The sequence below is a fragment of the Rattus norvegicus genome, chromosome 1, assembly GCF_021556685.1.
Source record: "Rattus norvegicus strain SHRSP/BbbUtx chromosome 1, alternate assembly SHRSP_T2T, whole genome shotgun sequence".
Taxonomy (NCBI): domain Eukaryota; kingdom Metazoa; phylum Chordata; class Mammalia; order Rodentia; family Muridae; genus Rattus; species Rattus norvegicus.
Window position 1 is genome coordinate 227,372,470 of NC_141534.1, and position 8,743 is coordinate 227,381,212.

Sequence of the window (8,743 nt, forward strand, 5' to 3'; positions counted from 1 at the left end):
CCTAATTATCCATCCCTAGAACATGATCCCCCGACCGAGGGAAAGAAACCATTTACAGCCCCACATCTGTTTCAGCTCGGCTTGCTTTGATGTTTTCTATCCCTGGGACATGTTTTCGCCTTTTAGAAGAGTCACACAAGAAGAGGACTAATAAAGTTGGCCTTCCTGTGGACACTGGGCTACAGGGAAGACATCGGGAAGCAGGCTGGGAGGGTGTCTTTTGGTAAAACTGCTAAAATGACAACTAATCACTGCTTTCTGAAACAACAGTGGCTGGCATTTCTGTGTTCTCAGCTGGTTACTGTCTCTAGGAGGCTCTCTTTTGCCTCCTGTCAGCTTCTCCCGGACAAGGATGGGGAGGCTCCATGTGGCTCAATAAGCTGCCTCAGCTGGCAGCCTTTGCCCTGACTCAGGGGTTCGGCTTTTTCCAGGGACCTCCGCCCACAGGGGAAGCCTGGCTGGTGGATTACTCAAAACACACACAGCTTTGCGCTCCTCCTTGTGCAGATATGAAAGACTCTAATGGCTATGATTGCTGATGCTTCCTCCATAGAAAGAAAGGAATGGCTGTATCGGGCCTGTCAACTCTCAATGAGCTCTTTGTGCAAATACATTCCAGAGGTTTCATGAGCAATGATTGCAGAGAGGGCTCCTTTCCCCCCAGAAGTCATGGTCAAAAGGTTGCTATTTCAGCCTGCCTGGCACTCTTCCAGCAAACTCCTGGCTATATGAATTGCTGACTTGAGAATCAGTGACCTTAGCAGCCTGGGCAAAAAGGGGTAGAAAATAGCCAACAAAAATTACCCAGAGACCCTCATTTTCATTCGTAAATTTTTTTCTATAGCATGATCATTAGTAGCAAATCAGTTCAAAGTTCAAAAGAACAAGCATGAAGATCTGACATTAAAGAAAAAGACTGACCTTTTCATTTATTATATTTACATATTATATTTTCATAGAGCAAAGCTTTGCAAGTGTTTAGGTTGGTGGTGGGGTCTCTTTCTGTTTTGTTTGGACTCGGTCTCACTAATTAGCATGGACTGGCTTAGAAGTCACTGTGTAGCCCAGGCTGGTCTCAAACTCTCAATCTTCCTGTCTTTGCCTCCAAATAGTAGATATGTACCCCACCAGGCATACCTATTTGATTTATTTAGATACACTTGTCAAGAATAGGTGGCATGAGGAAATATGTTTTCTATGTTCTCCATATTTGTTGAATGAAAGAATGCTGTCACTCTTCTCAACTTCTTCTGGAATGGAATAATCTAGAATCAGGGGCCAAACAGATTTCGGTTATCCATGAAAATATCTGGTCTTCTGAAATGGACTAAGGAAGCTCTGAAGTGCACGATGCATGAAAAAGAAGACATGGGGTTGGTAGAAAGAAAACAGAAGAGATTCCCTGAAATGTGGTCAGCAAGGGGGGGGGGTCCATCTTAGACGTGAAGTTGGTAGGGTTGTAGTATCTGAAAAGAACTGAAAAAGGTGAGAGAGAGATGAGTATTATAGAAATACATTGTATACATGTATAAAATATTGGTTTTAAGATTATTCTATTGCTACACTATGTATATGCACATGTATAAGCACATATGTCTCTATGTGTAATTCACACATGTGCAGGTATCTGAAGAGGCTAGGAAATGTCATCAGATTCGATGTGACTGAAGGTGTGAACTGTCCAGTGTGGTTGCTGGGAACAAAACTTAGGTCCTCTGCAAGAGGAGTACACTCTCTTACCTGCTGAGATATCCCTACAACCCAAAATACGTTTTGAAAAAGAAATGTTACAGCACATTTGATGAATGAAAGAATGATATATTTCTTAGCTCTAACAACTTAGCAGAAATTTTGCATTGAATGAATAGAAATGAAATTATGACATTTATATAAAAAAAGTCCAAATAGCTAAAAAGGGAACTATACAACCCTCTTCTGTGAAGAGAAATAATTGAAACATCCTATTGATAACATTTGTCATGTCCAGTTGGATATTTGTCCTTATTGACAATAGCAAATCAAATTTTAAGTAAGAGCAACATTGTTAAGAGTGTACTAAAATAAACGTGCTTTACATTCTGTTAATCTGAATGTAAGTGGCATGGTATTTCGAGGCAGCATCCTAGTCTTATCACTTGTCCAACTGTTTTTGCTTAAATTTGTTAATTAGCATCATAATTATGATAATGAATAAATAGGAATAATCTAGATATTTTAAAAAACATTTCATGTTGGAATACATCATATTGCCATTAGTTGGCTGCTTATGATTGGCTGAGGCAAGCACTTGATAGAAATGATGCCAATTTCATTTGTTTGCAGCCTAGGCAAGGCCAAGGTCCCCAAAAGGTATAGGTGGTTTGACTTGATCGGCAACGTTTTAGACACTCTCTGTCTCAATTCTGCTATACCAATTCCCTCCTTAGACTCATCCTTTCAAAAACTAAGACTGGGACTCTAGGGCATTGCTGTCTGAAGGATCTGACAGATAGATGTTACTATCAACAGCCACTCTGAAGGGCAGAGATCTGAGACCACCTAGCAACCATGCTACTTTCATGACTTACAGGATCCTGGTGTCAATCACTTGAGAGGCTCTTGGAGCCATTTGAAATCGTTGGGAGACTCCAATGCATCAGGCAGGTGATCAGAATAATGATGAGGAGATTAATATCCAAGGGTTGAAAATTTCTCAAAGCAAAATCGGAGGAAGTGTTAGTTCCCGAAGGCAGTCGCAGCTTGTAGCAACAGATGCTAACTTACTAACAGTGACTTTTTGGTGAAGAAAAGCATACATTCCTTGTTAAAATCTTAAGATATAATTCCATTTCAGAGTCTATTTTTCTGCTTGAAGGAAGCCAAAGTTTTATACAGTGCAAACCAAAGAAAAGCAAAGGTGTATACTTGGAGCAAACTGTAATCTCACTTTTTGATCTAAGGAGAAGCAACCAGCTAAAAGGGAAGTCTTAGATCTGAATTAGAAGAATTTTTACTACTTTTTAAGTGAACGTGAGAGCTGCAATCTGGTAGAGTTTTCTAACTTACAGTGTGAATGTCCCTGGTCACAAGAAAACTCTGAATAGCCGTGGGAGCGGGATGCATCCCTACATGATCTGTTGGGCAGATGAACCCCAACATTTTTTGTTTTCCCTCTCTCTTTTAATGACTTATTCATTTTTATTTATATTTGGATGTTTTGCCTGAATGTATACATGTGTAACATATGCATGCTTGGTGCCTAAGGAGGCCAGCAAGGGCATTGGATCCTTTAAGACAGGTTGTAAGGGTTGGGGATTCCTCCGGAAGAACCCCTAGTACTCTACCTGCTAAGCTATTTCTTTTAACTTTTCCTCCCTTCCCTTTCTTTTCCTTTCATTTCTTTTCCTTTCCTTTCCTTTTAGAAAAGGTCTAAGGATGCTGGCAAAATTAGGCCCTACCTCCTGGGTGTAAGTGATTCTCCCACCTCAGTCTCCTGAGGAACTGATACCACAGACATGAGCTGCCACACCTCACATGGTTCCCCACTTAACAACAGATTTGGAATTCTGACCTCTTCTCAAGCTAGCTAGCAAATATGTGAGCATATTCTCAAGTGACGCTGAGCAGTAGCAGTCACCAGGTGGTCCTGAGAGGGAGTGGCCTGTCCCATGGCTTCTAGTGTCTAGTCTTGCTTTTAGTAAGTTCCATGTACAGTCAGTTCCTCATTTAACAATGAGGTTTATATAATAGCTGGCTTTGTACAGCTGCATTTTTAGTGTGAACATTCTGAGCACATTTTGAGTAGATGAGGTTAAGCATCATGTCAGCATTTTAGATGTAACCAAGGTATTTTCAAGCTTAGGGCGTGTTTAATTTATACACGGTCTATGGGGCTATACCAGAGGTTTTGAAGCTATACCAGCTGCTTTTCCTAAAAGCACTGGCTTTTCATTTGGCCCTGCAGGATGTGCTACCTTAAACTGTGGGACAGAGGCTGGGCTATGGCTCAGTTAGTCAAGTGCATGCCCAGTGAGCAGAAAGCTTTTAGTCCTTTCCCCAGCACGGCAGAAGCTCAGTCTGGTGGTCCATACCTAGCATTCCAGGTATTCTGGAAGTAAAAGCTGGAGGACCGAAAGTTCAAAGTCAGCCTTTGCTGAATGAACCCGAGACCAGGCTGAGCTACAGAAGACACTATCAAGAAAAAAAATTAGCAAACAAAACCCAAATTCCTGCTCATCTCTGCACATCAGGAGTTTCCCATTTCTGAGTGTTCACCTGGAACTGATAATCCTCTTCCTTCAAGGCTGACGTCATAAGTAGCAGATCAGCAGCATCCATCTTGCATAACGTCCAGCTCTAAATCACACAAACAAAGCCTAGATGTTTCTAGTCAATGCCCTAAACCTCAAAGAGGAACAAGTCATTGCTGTAATAGCGTTCTTTTCCCTTCCGGACATGCTTACCCTCTGAGTCATTCTCTCTTGAGCACACACCTTGAACCTCAGAAACAACAGATCTGATAAAGAAGAGTCTTCTGGCAATTATCAAAACTAAGCCACAGACAGCACTAAGCTGAGCATGGTGGACAGAGAGAAAGATGGATAGTCCCACGAAGACTTACTAGACTACACATGCTTCCAGCCAGCAGCCAGCTTTCATTCTTCCCCTAAATGATGCAAGCACCATTACCAATGCCTCAAGGACAGGACAGAAGGTATTGGTCTCTATTTCCTTTCCCAGCATAGTTGTGTCGACTTCACTGAAACTTCTTTTGAAATGGGTGAAACGTCTTGGTTTGTTGGAACACACACACATGAGCGCGCACGTGCGCGCGCGCGCGCGCGCGCGCGCACACACACACACACACACACACACACACACACACACACACACACACACACGCAGAGCCACACAGACCTGGCTCTGGCCTTGGTCTCTGGTATACTAAGTCAAAGGTCATTGTAAGTTGATCATCCATGATCATTTTGAAGTCTAAGAACACCCAGCTACAGATCGTAAAGCTAATATTTAAAGTTCATTAGCTATAAGCCAGGAGTGGTGGCATATGCATCTATAGCAAGCACTTAGGAAGCTGTGGCAAGTTGGAGGCTAACTTGTGCACATAGCTGGATTCTGTTTTGAAAACAAATGAGACTAGAGTTTGACAACCGATAAACTATGATTTTCTATTTTGTGGGAACAGGACCAAGGGGTGGGGGGTGCGAGAGGTGATGGAGTCACATGATAAATTCTAGAAAACTTGACTCCAGAGTCCAGGATCAGGATGCAGTTCTGAGTTTCTGGCCCAGTCTGTAGGCCCAGTGTTTGAGCCAGTCCCAAAGCCCCAAATCCTTGGCCAATCATATCTCGCCATCCAATGAAAGCCCCGTCTAATGAGAAAATTCAGAAGAAATGGGAGGAGCATCTTCACCTGAGAGGACTTCCATGAGGAGGGGGGAAGCAGTCACCACCCTGGCCTTGGTTCATTTTTACTGTCTCACCAGATAGCCAGAAGCCATCTTAGATCTAATGCCATGTGTCACAGATCAGGACTCTTTCAGGAGTCACAGAGCCTGATGTGCCTTGATCTCCATCCCACTTTTTCCTTCCAAAGGTTGACTTCCACATCCCCCACACCATTTAGATACAATCTTGTCTATAATCACTCCTATTTTGATCCAAAATAATCATTGTTTTTTTACGAAACTACTCTAGTTTCATTTAGCTTCTCATGATTGTAGAGACCACAAAACAACTACTATATATTATAGCTTTTTAAAAAAGATTATTTTTAGTTTCTTTTCAGGGTTTTTGCCTGCATGTATGAGTATCACATGAATGCCTAGTGCCCACATGAGGTCTTCTAGAGGTCGCATGGGATTGGAGCTATAGATAATAATGAGCTGCCGCCTGGGTACTGAGAATCAAAGCTAGGTTCTCTGAAGAGCAGAAGTGATCTTAACCACTAAGCCATATCTCGACCACTATGTATCTCATAGTATCTTAATGTGATACATAGTATCATTTAACGTATCTTAAAACACATAGATATTGCTCTATGGGCTTTATTGACACTGTGTTGCCCAAATGTCAGGTTTTATAGAATTTTTAAAAAATGTATGGAAGGGTGCAAGTGTGTACAAGGGTGTGTGTCTGTGTGTGTGGGGGGGTGTTTGAATGGACTCTAGTGACACATACACAGGTATGTATGTCAGAGAACAACTTTTTGGGAAGTGGTTTTCTCCTTTCACATTTCTGGGTTCTGAAGATCAAACTCAGTTTGACAGGTTTTCATTTAAGGCACTTTTACCCACTGAGCCATTTCACTGGCCCCAAACATTATTGTTTTTTTTTTTTTAAATCAAAACAAAAAAAAATTTGTCAGTGCACATGATGGAACTTGTTACTTTGTATTCTAGAGACTAAAGAATTTTTAATTTCAAAATTCTGAGAGGAAAAAAAATATAGCTTGGGCCACAGAGAAGGCACAATGGATAGAGGCATCTACTGGTAACCCTGACAACCTGTGTTCAGTCCCTGGGATCCATATGTTATGAAGAAAAATAAACTCCCAAAGTCATCCTTTGACTTCTACAGGAACACCAAGACAGACATTCAATGTACTCGGTCACCCATATACCAGCAAACAAGCAAATAAATGTAACTTTTAAAAAGTACCATGAAGGGGACTAGAGAGATGGCTCAGTGGTTAAGAGCACTGACTGCTCTTCCAGAGGTCCTGAGTTCAAATCCTAGCAGCCACATGGTGGCTCACAACCTAATCATTTATAAGCTTCTCCAGGACGAAGAGCTTAATGAATGACATCCTGCAGCCAGGAGGGCAGACCCTCCCTCCCTCAGCAAATACCTGTGAGACAAATGTGGATGTTTAATAGGGATCTAAAGTCAGAAGTGATGGGGCAGCAAGAGAAACAACAAGTTCTGGATCTGTTTAAATTGCTCCAAGTCATAGACATCATAAGTGAAAGGAGAAAAGGCTTTCTTATATCTAAAAAGTAAGACAGCTAAAAACCAACGTGACTTCAAAGGAAAATTCGAAATTACAGTGACCCCGAGTTTGTTCACTCCTGCATAATAACTAAGTTTTACTTAGCTTAATCTGTGGTGAGCAGTTTGGTGAATCCACCTGTTTTTCATTAGCGTTTTGAAAGTTCTTACTCAGTCCAATTCTGTGGTTTTTCAAGTGATCAGAAATCTGCATTTGTTTTTTAAATCATTCTCTCATGTATTATAATCTAACTACAGTTTCCCCTCCCATCTCTCCCTGCAACTTCACTCCCCATTTCCCCTCTTCCCCCAGATCCCTGTCCCCCACATACACACATCTCCCCTCAGAAAAGAGCAGGCCTCCAAGGACCACCAATCAAATAGGGCATAACTACAATAAAACCAGGCACAAAACCATCACATCAAGACTGAATGAGGCAGCCTAGGAGGAAAAGCCCCCCCTCTCCCACACACACACCCAATTAGGCAAAAGACTCAGGGCCTGAGCACTCCCATTGTTAGGACTGTCACTAGAATGCTAAGCTACTCAGCCACACATATGCAAAGGACCTAGGTCAAACCTTCTACAGGCTCCCTGATCTCTGTAAATCCCCATGAGGACCAGTTAGTTGCCTCTGTGGGCTGCTTTCTCTGGGTGTGTCTCTGACCCCTCCAGTTCCTTTGATGCTTCCTCCCCCTGGTCTGCTGGACTCCCTGGGCTCAAGCTGATGTTTGGCCCTGGGACTCTGCATCTGCTCCCATCAGTTGGTGGATCAAGTCTCTCTGATGATGATTCTGCTAAGCTCTGGTCCCAGAACACTCTGCAGGCAGGCCAACTGTAGGTGGAAGGTTTTGTGGCTGGATTGGTGTCCCAAATTCCTCCACCTGATGTCTTGCCTGGTAACAGAAGACGGCCAGATGGCCAGTTCAGTCTCCGTGTTCCCCATTACTAGGAGTCTTTGCTAGGCTTACTCTTGTCAACTTAAGATTTTCCCACTGTACCCACTAGGTTTCTACCTTGCCTCAGAAATGCCTCCCTATTCCAATCTCTTCTCCCAGAATTTTTTTCTCTCCCTTCCCTGCCACCTGACCCCTCCTATTCCCAAGTTCACTAGCCCCCAGTCCACCTGTGAAGTCTATTCTATTTCTTCTTCCCAGACAGAAGTCATTGTCGTCCCCCCCCCCCCGCGCCCTTTAATCTCCCCTTGTTACATAGCCTCTCTGAGTCCATGGACTGTAGCATGATTGTCTTTTACTTTACAGCTAATATCCGTTTATGAATGAGTACATACCATGTTTGTCTTTCCGGGTTTGTATTACCTCATCCCTTAGTCGGAGTTTCTATTCCTGCACAAAACATCATGACCGAGAAGCAAGTTGGGGAGGAAAGGGTTATTTCAACTTACAGTTCCACTTTGCTGTTCATCACCAAAGAAAGTGAGGTCTGGAAATCAAGCAGGTCAGGAAGCAGGAGCTGATGCAGAGGCCATGGAGGGATGTTGCTTACTGGTTTGCTTCCCCTGGTTTGCTCAGCCTGCTTTCTTATAGAACCCCAGACACCAGCCCAGGGATGGCACCACCCACAATGGGCTGGGCCCTCCCACCCTTGATCACTAATTGAGAAAATGCCTTACAGCTGGATCTCATGGAGGCATTTCCTCAAGGGAAGCTCCTTTCTCTGTGATAACTCCAGCTGTGTCAAGTTGATACACAAAACCAGCCAGTACACCTTACTCGGGTTGATGTTTTTCTAGTT

At 43.0% G+C, this 8,743-nt stretch overlaps 1 long non-coding RNA gene across 2 annotated transcripts in view; it reads right to left on the reverse strand.

Annotated features, from left to right (window-relative positions):
- The window catches only part of LOC134483972 (uncharacterized), a 66,985-nt gene extending 58,479 nt beyond the window's left edge, over window positions 1-8,506 (reverse strand). For both annotated transcript variants that reach the window (XR_015653063.1, XR_015653062.1), the window contains exon 1: window positions 8,394-8,506. This is a non-coding gene — a long non-coding RNA (uncharacterized LOC134483972). The remainder of the gene's footprint in view (window positions 1-8,393) is intronic.
- Between the last annotated feature and the right edge of the window lie 237 nt (window positions 8,507-8,743).